Raw genomic sequence first — 12,285 nt, 5'->3', positions numbered from 1 at the left:
TGCTTTGAAAGGCTGGTCATGGCTCACATCAACACCATTATCCCAGAAACCCTAGACCCACTCCAATTTGCATACCGCCCCAATAGATCCACAGATGATGCAATCTCTATTGCACTCCACACTGCCCTTTCCCACCTGGACAAGAGGAACACCTACGTGAGAATGCTATTCATTGACTACAGCTCAGCGTTCAACACCATAGTGCCGTCAAAGCTCATCACTAAGCTAAGGATCCTTGGACTAAACACCTCCCTCTGCAACTGGATCCTGGACTTCCTGACAGGCCGCCCCCAGGTGGTAAGGGTAGGTAACAACACATCTGCCACGCTGATCCACAACACGGGGGCCCCTCAGGGGTGCGTGCTCAGTTCCCTCCTGTACTCCCTGTTCACCCATGACTGCATGGTTAGGCACGAATCCAACACCATCATTAAGTTTGCCGACGACACAACAGTGGTAGGCCTGATCACAGACAATGATGAGACAGCCAATAAGGAGGATGTCAGAGTCCTGGCCGTGTGGTGCCAGGATAACAACCTCTCCCTCAACGTGATCAAGACAAAGGAGATGATTGTGGACTACAGGAAGAAAAAAAAAGTGGACTGAGCACGCCCCCATTCACATCGACGGGGCTGTAGTGGAACAGGTTGAGAGCTTCAAGTTCCTTGGTGTCCACATCACCAACAAACTATCATGGTCCAAACACACCAAGACAGTCGTGAAGAGGGCACGACAAAGCCTATTCCCCCTCAGGAGACTGAAAACATTTGGCATGGGTCCTCAGATCCTCAAAAGGTTATACAGCTGCACCATCAAGAGCATCCTGACTGGTTGCATCACCGCCTGGTATGGCAATTACTCGGCCTCCGACCGCAAGGCACTACAGAGGGTAGTGCATACGGACCAGTACATCACTGGGGGCAAGCTTCCTGCCATCCAGGACCTCTACACCAGGCGGTGTCAGAGGAAGGCCCTCAAAATTGTCAAAGACTCCAGCCACCCTAGTCATAGACTGTTCTCTCTGCTACCGCACGGCAAGCGGTACCGGAGCGCCAAGTCTAGGTCCAAAAGGCTTCTCAACAACTTCTACCCCCAAGCCATAAGACTCCTGAACAGCTATTCATGGCTACCCGGACAATTTGCACTGCCCCCCCCACCCCCACCCCGTCCCCCTTTTTTACTCTGCTGCTACTCTGTTTATTATCTATGCCTAGTGACTTTAACTCTACCCACATGTACATATTACCTCAATTACCTCGACTAGCCGGTGCCCCCGCACATTGACTCTGCACCAGTACCCCGCTGTATATAGCCTCCCTACTATTATTTTATTTTACTGCTGCTCTTTAGTTATTTATTTTTATTTTCTTTGCTTAACACTTTTTTTTATTTGTTAAACTTTGCATTGTTGGTTAAGGGCTTGTAAGTAAGCATTTCACTGTAATGTCTACACCTGTTGTATTCGGTGCATGTGGCAAATAAAATTGGATTTGATTTGGAATTCATTCCTTTGTAGCCTGGTAGACAGGTGCAGGTGTAGGAGCCCATCTGGTCATTACAGGACGCCTGGTTCAGACAGGGGGACGACTTACACTGGTCCCCATATGAGACATAACACTCATCATTATTGACATATTACACAATTTACATGTTATACCAAGATTCACACTGATAAACATTAGTTTGATACTCACAAAGCACACACCAGACACACACAGCTCTGAGTCACATCTTAGTCCTCTCTGTGTGTGCCAACACAACAGTTAATCATTAAGCAAAGCCTTACCCTCATAACCGACCCAAAACTCCATCTGAAAAATTCATACAGAATCTTCAGAATATCATAAGTTAACTCATTCATAACATGATACATTCTGCAAGGACTCTAACACCCATAGCCCTCCCCCCACACACACGTCCACACACACTCACTGTTTTCTCATCGTTCTCGAAGGCCTCCCTGGCCTCCTCCAGGTCACACCTTTCCTCCAGACACTCTCTCTCCAGGTTCCCCCATAACATATCCTCGAACACCCCAGTGTTGTGGCTCCGCTGTCTCCTCAGCACACTGTCTGCTGCCCGGCCCGACAGGAACACTGGGGCTGGAAGGCCAGAGAGAGATGGTAAGGCTGCAGCAGTTACTGCTGGTGTACAACTGTGAGAGTGGTATACTTGTTACTAGTGAGAAACCTACTAAAACCATCGGCAGTGAGAGAAGGACTTACCCCCCCAGCACAGCCGGCAGTCCAGCAGGATCACACACCATAGAAGAAATGGGTAAACTGTTGCCATCCCTGTCTGATCTGATTCTCTGGTATCACTATATCCCAATGGAGAAAAAAATAACACACTCCTATCATGGACACACACACACATTCCAAAGTACAGCAGTCTGTTTACTCTTGAACGACAGAGATACATAGTGGGTATGCTTTGTTAGTTTAAAGGCATAACTTTGAGGTACTCTGGTGGAACTTCCCATGTGTGTAAATCTAACTGATTTTTTAAAGATTTTTCTTTGAGGACTGTTATTTTTGAATCTCAGTGATGTCTTCCTCTAGTTTTGGAATGGAATCAGAAACATGAATTTTTGCACCGTCTACAAAAAACCACAACATGCATTTTAGCTAATATACCACTAGATGGCGGACACGTCTATAAAACTGTCTACCAATGCTTTGATAGAACATCACATAATTCACACATGCACACACACACAGCGATGACATGGCTAAGGCCCAGAGTTTTCCCTGATCAGTTCACATGGCCAGTACAACTCCTGGTCCTAAGGTTAACCATAGACTCACACCAGTCAATGGCCTGGGTAATGCATAGGGCGGCAGGTAGCTTAGTGGTGAAGAGCGTTGTGCCAGTAACCGAAAGGTCGCTGGTTCTAATCCCCGAGCCGACTAGGTGAAAAATCTGTCGATGTGCCCTTGAGCAAGGCACTTAACCCTAATTGCTCCTGTAAGTCGCTCTGGATAAGAGCGTCTGCTAAATGACCAATTATTAATTATTATGCAGCTCTCCTGGGTTCTGTGAGGATAGTGCGGATTAGGGTTGTAAAAATCCATGAGTGTTCAATAAATTCCCTAGTTTTCAATAAATCCTGGTTGAAGGATTCCAGATTTCCTGCTTATTCCTTCCTGATTTCGGGAGAACCAGGGAATTTATTGAAATTTTGCAACCTTACTGCTGATGCAGCATATTGCTAAGGGTCTGTGTCTGTGGTCCAACTCCAGTGTCATCATGTGGTCTGGTCTGGAGAATACGAGCCCTTCCCTGGCCCGATCTCCCTCTCCATGGGAGTCCCCGGGCTGCTCTGATGGAGCGCTGTATTGTCCCAGACCATTTCTATTTCATTGAGTCGTTAAAATGCTAAATAATTCATAAGTAATTAACACTGGGCCTTTCGATACACAGTCGATTAATCTCATGTCATAAAATCAAAATTCAGTGTTTAGGACTTGATGAGACAGGTTAGGGTTACTGTAGTTTGTTTTGACAGCCAGCACAACTCAACACAGCTGCTGTTGCTGCAGCGACACCTTCTTGAGTTGTTTGCATTCTTTTCACAACCTTATTGAAATGCAACATGCATTGGGGGTTGCACTCCTGCATTTCTCCATGTAATAACTTCAGCCCCGTGAGAAAACAGGCATTTCCCGCCAACAACAGCATTTCAATCAAATGCATAATATGAATTCTTTGATGCACCTGTACTGTCTCTGTCTGCTAGACGATAGCAGTGTAAACAGTCAACGGCTCGGGTGACTGAGGTACTTAATGATCTTCTTGGCCTTCCTTTGACACCGAGTGCTGTAAATGTCCTGGAGGGCAGGCAGCATGCCCCCAGTGATGCGTTGTGCTGATCCTCTGGAGAGCCATGCGGTTAAGGGAGGTGCAGTTGCCGTACCAGGCGGTGATGCAGTCCCACAGAATGCTTTCAATGGTGCATCTGCAGAAGTTCGTGAGGGTCTTAGGGGCCATGATTAATTTATTCAGCCACCTGAGGTTGTAGAGGCGCTGTTGTGCTTTCTTCACCTCGGTGTGGTGAGACCATTTCAGGCCCTCAGTGATGTGCATACTGAGGAACTTTAAGCTTTTGACCCTCTCCACTGAAGCTCCGTTATTGATATGGACATGCTCCCTCTTCTGTCTTCTGTAGTCCATGATCAGCTCCTTTGTTTTGTTGACATTGAGGGAGAGATTATTTTCCTGGCACCACTCCGCCAGGGCTCTAACCTCCTGCCTGTAGGCTGTCTCATCATTGTTGGTAATCAGGCTTACCACTGTCGTGTCGTCATCAAACTTGATGATTGAGGTGGAGTTGTGCGTGGCCACGTAGTCATAGGTGAACAGGAAATAAAAGAGGGTGCTGAGCACACACCCCTGGGGGGCCCACGTGTACAGGATCAGTGTAGCGGAGGTGTTGTTGCCTACCCTCACCAACTGGGGTCGGCCCATCAGGAAATGTAGGACCCAGTTGCACAGGGAGTAGTTCAGACCAAAGGCCCTGATCTTAGTGATGAGCTTGGAGGGTACTATGGTGTTGAAAGCTGAGCTGTATTCGATGAGCTGCATTCTCACATAGGTATTCCTCTTATCCAGGTGGGATAGGGCGGTGTGCAGTGCATCGGCGATTGCATTGTCCGTGGATCTGTTGGGGTGGTCTGCAAATTGTAGTGGGTCAAGGGTGTCGGGTATGATAGAGGTGATATGGTCCTTGTTGACTAGCCTATCAAAGCACTTCTTGATGACAGAAGTGAGTGCTACGGAGCGATTAGTCATTTAGTTCAGTTACGTTAGTTTGCTTGGGTAAAGGAACAATGGTGGACACCTTGAAGCGAGTGGGGACGATGGATTGGGATAGGGAGAGGTTGAAAATGTCCGTAAACACTCAGGCCGGCCTGCGCATGCTCTGAGAACATGGCTTGGGATGCTGTCCTTGTGTCATCAAGTTTGCAGACAACACAACAGTAGTAGGCTTGATTACCAACAATGATGAGACCACCTACAGGGAGGAGGTGAGGGCTCTGGGAGTGTGGTGCCAGGAAAATACCCTCTCACTCAACATCAACAAAACAAAGGAGATGATCGTGGACTTCAGGAAACAGCAGAGGGTGCACCCCCCTATCCACATCGATGGGACCGCAGTGGAGAAGGTGGAAAGCTTGGCGTACACATCACCGACAAACTGAAATGGTCCACCCACGCAGACAGTGTGGTGAAGAAGGCGCAACAGAGCCTCTTCAACCTCAGGAGGCTGAAGAAATGTGGCTTATCACCTCACAAAGTTTTACAGATGCACAATTGCGAGCATCCTGTCGGGCTGTATCACCGCCTGGTACGGCAACTGCACCGCCCACAACCACAGGGCTCTCCAGAGGGTGGTGCGGTCTGCCGAACGCATTACCGGGGGCAAACTACCCGCCCTCCAAGACACATACAGCACCCTTCACAGGAAGGCCAAAAAGATCATCAAGGACATCAACACCCGAGCCACTGCCTGTTCACCTCGCTATCATCCAGAAGGCGAGGTCAGTACAGGTTCATCAAAGCTGGGACAGAGAGAATGAAAAACAGCTTCTATCTCAAGGCCATCAGACTGTTAAAAAGCCATCACTAGCATATTAGAGGATGCTGATGCCTTTTGAAATCACTGGCCACTTTAAGAAATGGAACATTAGTCACTTTAATAATGTTTACATATCTTGCACTACTCATCTCATATGCATATACTGCATTCTATTCTATAATATTCTTCTGTATCTTAGTCCATGCCGCTCTGTCATTGCTTGTCCATATATGTATATGTTCTTAAGTCCCATTCCTGACTTTTTTGTGTGTATTGGGTATATGTTGTGAAATTGTTAGAAATTACTGCACTGTCGGAGCTAGAAGCACAAGCATTTCGCTACACCTGCTATAACATCTGCTAAACACGTGTATGTGACAAATAAAATTTGATTTGATTTGTCCAGGCTGGCAGCCTTGCGGGGGTTAACACGCTTGAAGGTCCTACTCACGTCGGCTACAGAGATCTTGAGCCTGCAGTCCTCGTGAGCAACAGGGAAATCTGCAGAATGCGGCCCTGTGTTGTTTTCCTCGAAGCGGACAAAAAAAGGTGTTTAACTTGTCTGGGAGGTAGGCATCTAAGTTCTGCAACGTGGCTGGTTTTCCCTTTATAATCTGTGATTGTCTGAAGTCCCTTCCATGTGCGTCTCGTGTCTGAGCTGTTGAATTGCAACTCCTTTGTCCCTGTATTGTCTTTTTGCCTCTTCAATTGTCTTGCTTAGGTCATAGGTGTTCTGTTTGTACTCATCCATGTTTCCAGTCACCTTTCCGTGGTTAAATGTGGTGGTTTGCGCTTTCAGTTTTGCGCAAATGCTGCCATCTATCCATGTTTTTTTGTTTGGGTATGTTCTAATCGTCACTGTAGGAACAACATCCTCTATGCACGTCCTGATGAACCCAGAGACAGTCAGTGTATTCATTGATGTTACTTCCAAAGGCGGCCCGGAACATATCCCAGTCCGTGTGATCAAAACATTCCTGTAGCATGGATTCCGATTGCTCAGACCAGCGATGAACAGACCTTACCATGGGTGCTTCCTGTTTTAATTTCTGCCTGTAGGTGGGGAGGAGCAGAATGGATGCGTGGTCTGATTTGCCGAAAGGGGGGCCAAGTAGGGCTTTTTATCCGTCTCTGGGAATGGAGAATAAAAATGGTCTAATGTATTTTTCCTGCGAGTGTGGAAGAGATTTGTTGGTGGAAGTTCAGGAGAATTTTCCTTAAATTTCCTTTGTTAATGTCAACGAATGTGGCCTCTATACTGTTCCCAATTTGATCAAAGTCCCGTCTAATTCCTTGAGTGCCAGCGTGTTGTTGGCTTGTGGGGGGCTGTACACAGCCGTGACACAAACAGCTGTGAATTCTATCGGGAGATAATGGGGTCAGCATTTGAGCGTGAGGTATTCCAGGTCAGGGAACAGAAATTCTTAAGGGTTTATACAGTCCTACAATCACACCATCAATTGTTCATCATGAAACATAATCCTCCGCCTTTGTTTTTCCCGTAAAGTAATTTTTGCCTGTATGCGCACTGTATTGAAAACCCCCAGGCTGTATAGCCTGGTCAAGCACCTCCCTCGTCAGCCAGAGTCTCTGTAAGGCAGATTACGTTACAGTCTCTCGTATCCTTCTGGTAGGAAATCCGTACTCTGATCTCGCAAATGTTATTGTCCAGAGACTGTACATTAGCAAGTAATATACTAGGAAGCGGAGGGTGGTTTGCCCCTTTCCTTGTTCAGACTAGAACGCCAGCTTGCATTCCCGTTCTCCGGCGGCTTCTTTTTGGAAAATGAGCTCCCATGATGAATGGAACTACTTCAAGTAATCCAGACAAAGAATCCAGCTCCTGAAAATCAAATTTGTAGTGAGTAATCTCTGATCTGATGTCCAGAAGTGTTTGTCTGTCATAGGAAATAATACTATAAACCTTCGGAGCAAATAAAGTTGAAAATAACACTACAATAAACAAAAGACTGCAAAGTTGGCTGGGAGCTAGCAACAGGGCGACCATCATCCGTGCCATCTTGTTCTTCCACCATCTTGTTCTTATATCTGTACAGTGCATCTCTAAAATAGTTATAGAGTGACCAAAGCCAAGGGACTAAATTACAAGTAACATCAATGAGTATTAATTGTGTTTAATTGCATTTCATTAGTTCAATGCTGATGAGGCAGTATCTGATCAGGAACTGAGTACCACCACCAGGGGGGAGTAGTAATGACCGTTCCTGTCAGAGGAAGCAGTCTGTCTAGGGGATATCTCAATTGCATACTCCTCTTTCCTCGCCTCCTTCTCAAAACCCATTGGAGGAGAAGGTCCGAGGTGAGGGACCTCTGGCTTTCTCATCCAATGGGTTTTGAGAAGGCGTTGAGGAGAGAGAAGAGTGCCATTGAGATCTTCCCTGGTAGTGTCTACCCTCCTATCGAGCCATATCACCCAGGAGAGGGGCGCCAACTTGGGGAAGCCAGGAGTCATGGGTTGGAGTCCATGGTACTTGCCTACGGAGCAGCAAGAGGAACTGCCCCTCCCTACCTTCAGGCTATGCTCAAACCCTACACCCCAACCCGAGCACTCTGTTCTGCCACCTGTGGTCTCTTGGCCCTCCCGCTCAGCCCAGTCCAAGTTCTTCTCTGTCCTGGCACCCCAATGGTGGAACCAGCTTCCCCCTGAAGCTAGGACAGCAGAGTCAATGCCCATCTTCCGAAAAAGTCTGAAACCCTACCTCTTCAATGAGTTTCTTAAATAATATACAGCACCCCCACTCGCACCCCCTTCTCACCCCGAGCAACTGCTAAATGATTCCAATTTCAATGTAAAATGTTGGAGCCTCGGCTGTCCTGTACGATCCAATATGGTTGCCCTGTTTGCTCTGTGTCGATTAGAGCAGAGACTGCTGAAACTGAATTACGCTTCTCAAGGCTCCTCTCCAGACTCTCTGTTCAGTGGAAAGGTCTTAGCAGCAAAGCTCTGCCAAATCTCTCACTTTGTCTGTCTGGGTGTAACTTCTCCTCTCTGTAAATCCTCTCCCCGAGTCCTCACAGCTCCCTCCTCTCTTTGTGTTAAAGTATTAATCTGAGCAGGCTCTGTATCCGAGGTACTTCTTCCATCTACAATCCTATTCATACCATAGACTTATGTATGATTTCTACACATTACTTATCTGTCCTCATCTGACTGGTGTAGGAGGAATCAGAGCTTTGTGTTGGTGCCAAAGTCATGGGCTTAAGGGCAAGAGGAAACATTTTGATTTCAAAGAGTTGAGGAATGTGTTGACATTGGACAAGGGTGGCATTTAATGGCTTTCTGGTTGCCATTGTGACATTGAATAGGACAGAGATTCCCAGGAGGGAAATAGCCAGGACTAACTTTAGGGACATCTCTGATTCATAATACCTGACATTGCTCTGCCTGGGGCTCTTAAAATATAGTAATTCGCAAGCATACAGCCTATTTAGGTTAGTTTCCACTACTGATCCTCCTCAGCAAGACAGACAGGCCTTACATAAGCAGCCCAGGAGGACAGTCAAGATCACAAGGTTATGCCTGTCAGTGTGTATTAAAGCAAATGTCTGAGTGGGGAGAGTGCTGTGCTGTGCTGCTTAGTGATTAGATCAGATGAGTTTATTGGTCACGTGCACAGGGTCACACATGTAATTGCAGGGTACAGTGAATTTATTAAGCTCCGAGCTCAAACAGTGCAGCTGAAAAAGAGAAGTGAATGAAAATAATATATATACAGTGAGGGAAAAAAGTATTTGATCCCCTGCTGATTTTGTACGTTTGCCCACTGACAAAGACATGATCAGTCTATAATTTTAATGGTAGGTTTATTTGAACAGTGAGAGACAGAATAAAAACAAAAAAATCCAGAAAAACGCATGCAAAAATGTTATAAATTGATTTCCATTTTAATGAGGGAAATAAGTATTTGACCCCTCTGCAAAACATGACTTAGTACTTGGTGGCAAAACCCTTGTTGGCAATCACAGAGGTCAGACGTTTCTTGTAGTTGGCCACCAGGTTTGCACACATCTCAGGAGGGATTTTGTCCCACTCCTCTTTGCAGATCTTCTCCAAGTCATTAAGGTTTCGAGGCTGACTTTTGGCAACTCGAACCTTCAGCTCCCTCCACAGATTTTCTATGAGATTAAGGTCTGGAGACTGGCTAGGCCACTCCAGGACCTTAATGTGCTTATTTTTTAGCCACTCCTTTGTTCCCTTGGCCGTGTGTTTTGGGTCATTGTCATGCTGGAATACCCATCCACGACCCATTTTCAATGCCCTGGCTGAGGGAAGGAGGTTCTCACCCAAGATTTGACGGTACATGGCGCCGTCCATCGTCTCTTTGATGTGGTGAAATTGTCCTGTCCCCTTAGCAGAAAAACACCCCCAAAGCATAATGTTTCCACCTCCATGTTTGACGGTGGGGATGGTGTTCTTGGGGTCATAGGCAGCATTCCTCCTCCTCCAAACACGGCGAGTTGAGTTGATGCCAAAGAGCTCGATTTTGGTCTCATCTGACCACGACACTTTCACCCAGTTCTCCTCTGAATCATTCAGATGTTCATTGGCAAACTTCAGACGGGCCTGTATATGTGCTTTCTTGAGCAGGGGGACCTTGCGGGCGCAGCAGGATTTCAGTCCTTCACGGCATAGTGTGTTACCAATTGTTTTCTTGGTGACTATGGTCCCAGCTGCCTTGAGATCATTGACAAGATCCTCCTGTGTAGTTCTGGGCTGATTCCTCACAGTTCTCATGATCATTGCAACTCCACGAGGTGAGATCTTGCATGGAGCCCCAGGCCGAGGGAGATTGACAGTTCTTTTGTGTTTCTTCCATTTGCGAATAATCGCACCAACTGTTGTCACCTTCTCACCAAGCTGCTTGACGATGGTCTTGTAGCCCATTCCATCCTTGTGTAGGTCTACAATCTTGTCCCTGACATCCTTGGAGAGCTCTTTGGTCTTGGCCATGGTGGAGAGTTTGGAATCTGATTGATTGATTGCTTCTGTGGACAGGTGTCTTTTATACAGGTAACAAACTGAGATTAGGAGCACTCCCTTTAAGAGTGTGCTCCTAATCTCAGCTCGTTACCTGTATGAAAGACACTTGGGAGCCAGAAATCTTTCTGATTTTGAGGGGGTCAAATACTTATTTCCCTCATTAAAATGCAAATCAATTTATAACATTTTTGACATGCGCTTTTCTGGATTTTGTTGTTGTTATTCACACCTACACATTCCAGGGTTTTTCTTAATTTTTTTACAATTTTCTACATTGGAGAATAATAGTGAAGACATCACAACTATGAAATAACAAATATGGAATCATGTAGTAACAAAAAAATTGTTAGAAGTAGCCACCCTTTGCCTTGATGACAGCTTTGCACACTCTTGGCATTCTCTCAACCAGCTTCACCTGGAATGCTTTTCCAACAGTCTTGAAGGAGTTCCAACGTATGCTGAGCACTTGTTGGCTGCTTTTCCTTCACTCTGCGGTCCAACTCATCCCAAACCATCTCAATTGGGTTGAGGTTGGGTGATTGTGGAGGCCAGGTCATCTGATGCAGCACTCCATCACTCAAATAGCCCTTACACAGCCTGGAGGTGCGGTCAGCGGCGTTGGAGTTGCCATGCCAGGCTGTGATGCAGCCCGACAGTATGCTCTCGATGGTCGTCCTGTAGAACACTTTGAGGGCCACATTTCTTCAGCCTTCTGAGGTTGAAGAGTCGCTGTTGTGCCTTCTTCACCACGGTGCCTGTGTGGTTTGACCATTTCAGCTCCTCTGAGATGTGTACGCCAGAGTATGTGAGCGGAGCTGGAAAGGAGCGAGGAGCAGAGCATGCCTAATTTTGACTGGAGAACGGAGCGAGTTTCACGAGCTCAGGGCATGCCCGGCCCAGAATGCATTTGTAGGCTACTTGTGCGCTGCTATAGCCCCTTGCTTTAGCTACTGTCATGGAGGTCGCTAATTATTTTCACAAAGAAACTAATAAAACACACAGGTGCTAAATCAAGGTGACTTACAATGAATCGGACCAAGAGCAAGAGAGGGAGTGCAGTTATGTAGTGTCCACAACTAAATAATCTTTGTGGAATACGAAAAGTATCCCGAAAGCATGATGGTGTTCTTAGTACGTGCACATGCAGACAGAAAGGAATGAGGTGGGTAGCTAGCTGTGTCATTGTAGCAAAGTATTTATAAACTAAAAATCAGATCTGTTAAAGGTTTCATCCATTTTTGTTCTATTATCTATACAATGCGCTATCATTGATTTTGGCCCAACAGGCCAGACATATGACCTCTTTCAAGGAGCTTGCCATTTTGATACGGTTATTTAGCCTAAAAACCTTTAGGCCTACCTATAGAGAAATGTAAATCAACTCATTGCTCTGCAAGCGTGGAGAGGGTATTCTCCACTGCTGGCCTGCTCTCCATCACATGAGCCTGAAGCCACAGACTCTGGCCAAATTCGTGTTTCTAAAAGTGAATTCAAAGGCACTAGTAAGGCATTTCTCATTTAATTTTTATTGAATTATAAGTGAGTCACAGCCTATATGTGCAATTTATAGAATATACTGTAATGATTTAATACAACAAAATGTTGTTTACATGCTGAGCGCTTAATGTCCCTGCCAGCCTAGTGTCACACTCGCAAATGCTTCACAATTGACTTCTTTGTAGGCTATAGCCTTGAAATAATAGGC

Source organism: Coregonus lavaretus (genome assembly GCF_964263955.1).
Source record: "Coregonus lavaretus genome assembly, chromosome: 32".
Taxonomy (NCBI): domain Eukaryota; kingdom Metazoa; phylum Chordata; class Actinopteri; order Salmoniformes; family Salmonidae; genus Coregonus; species Coregonus lavaretus.
Note: the sequence above shows the minus strand (reverse complement) of the source record.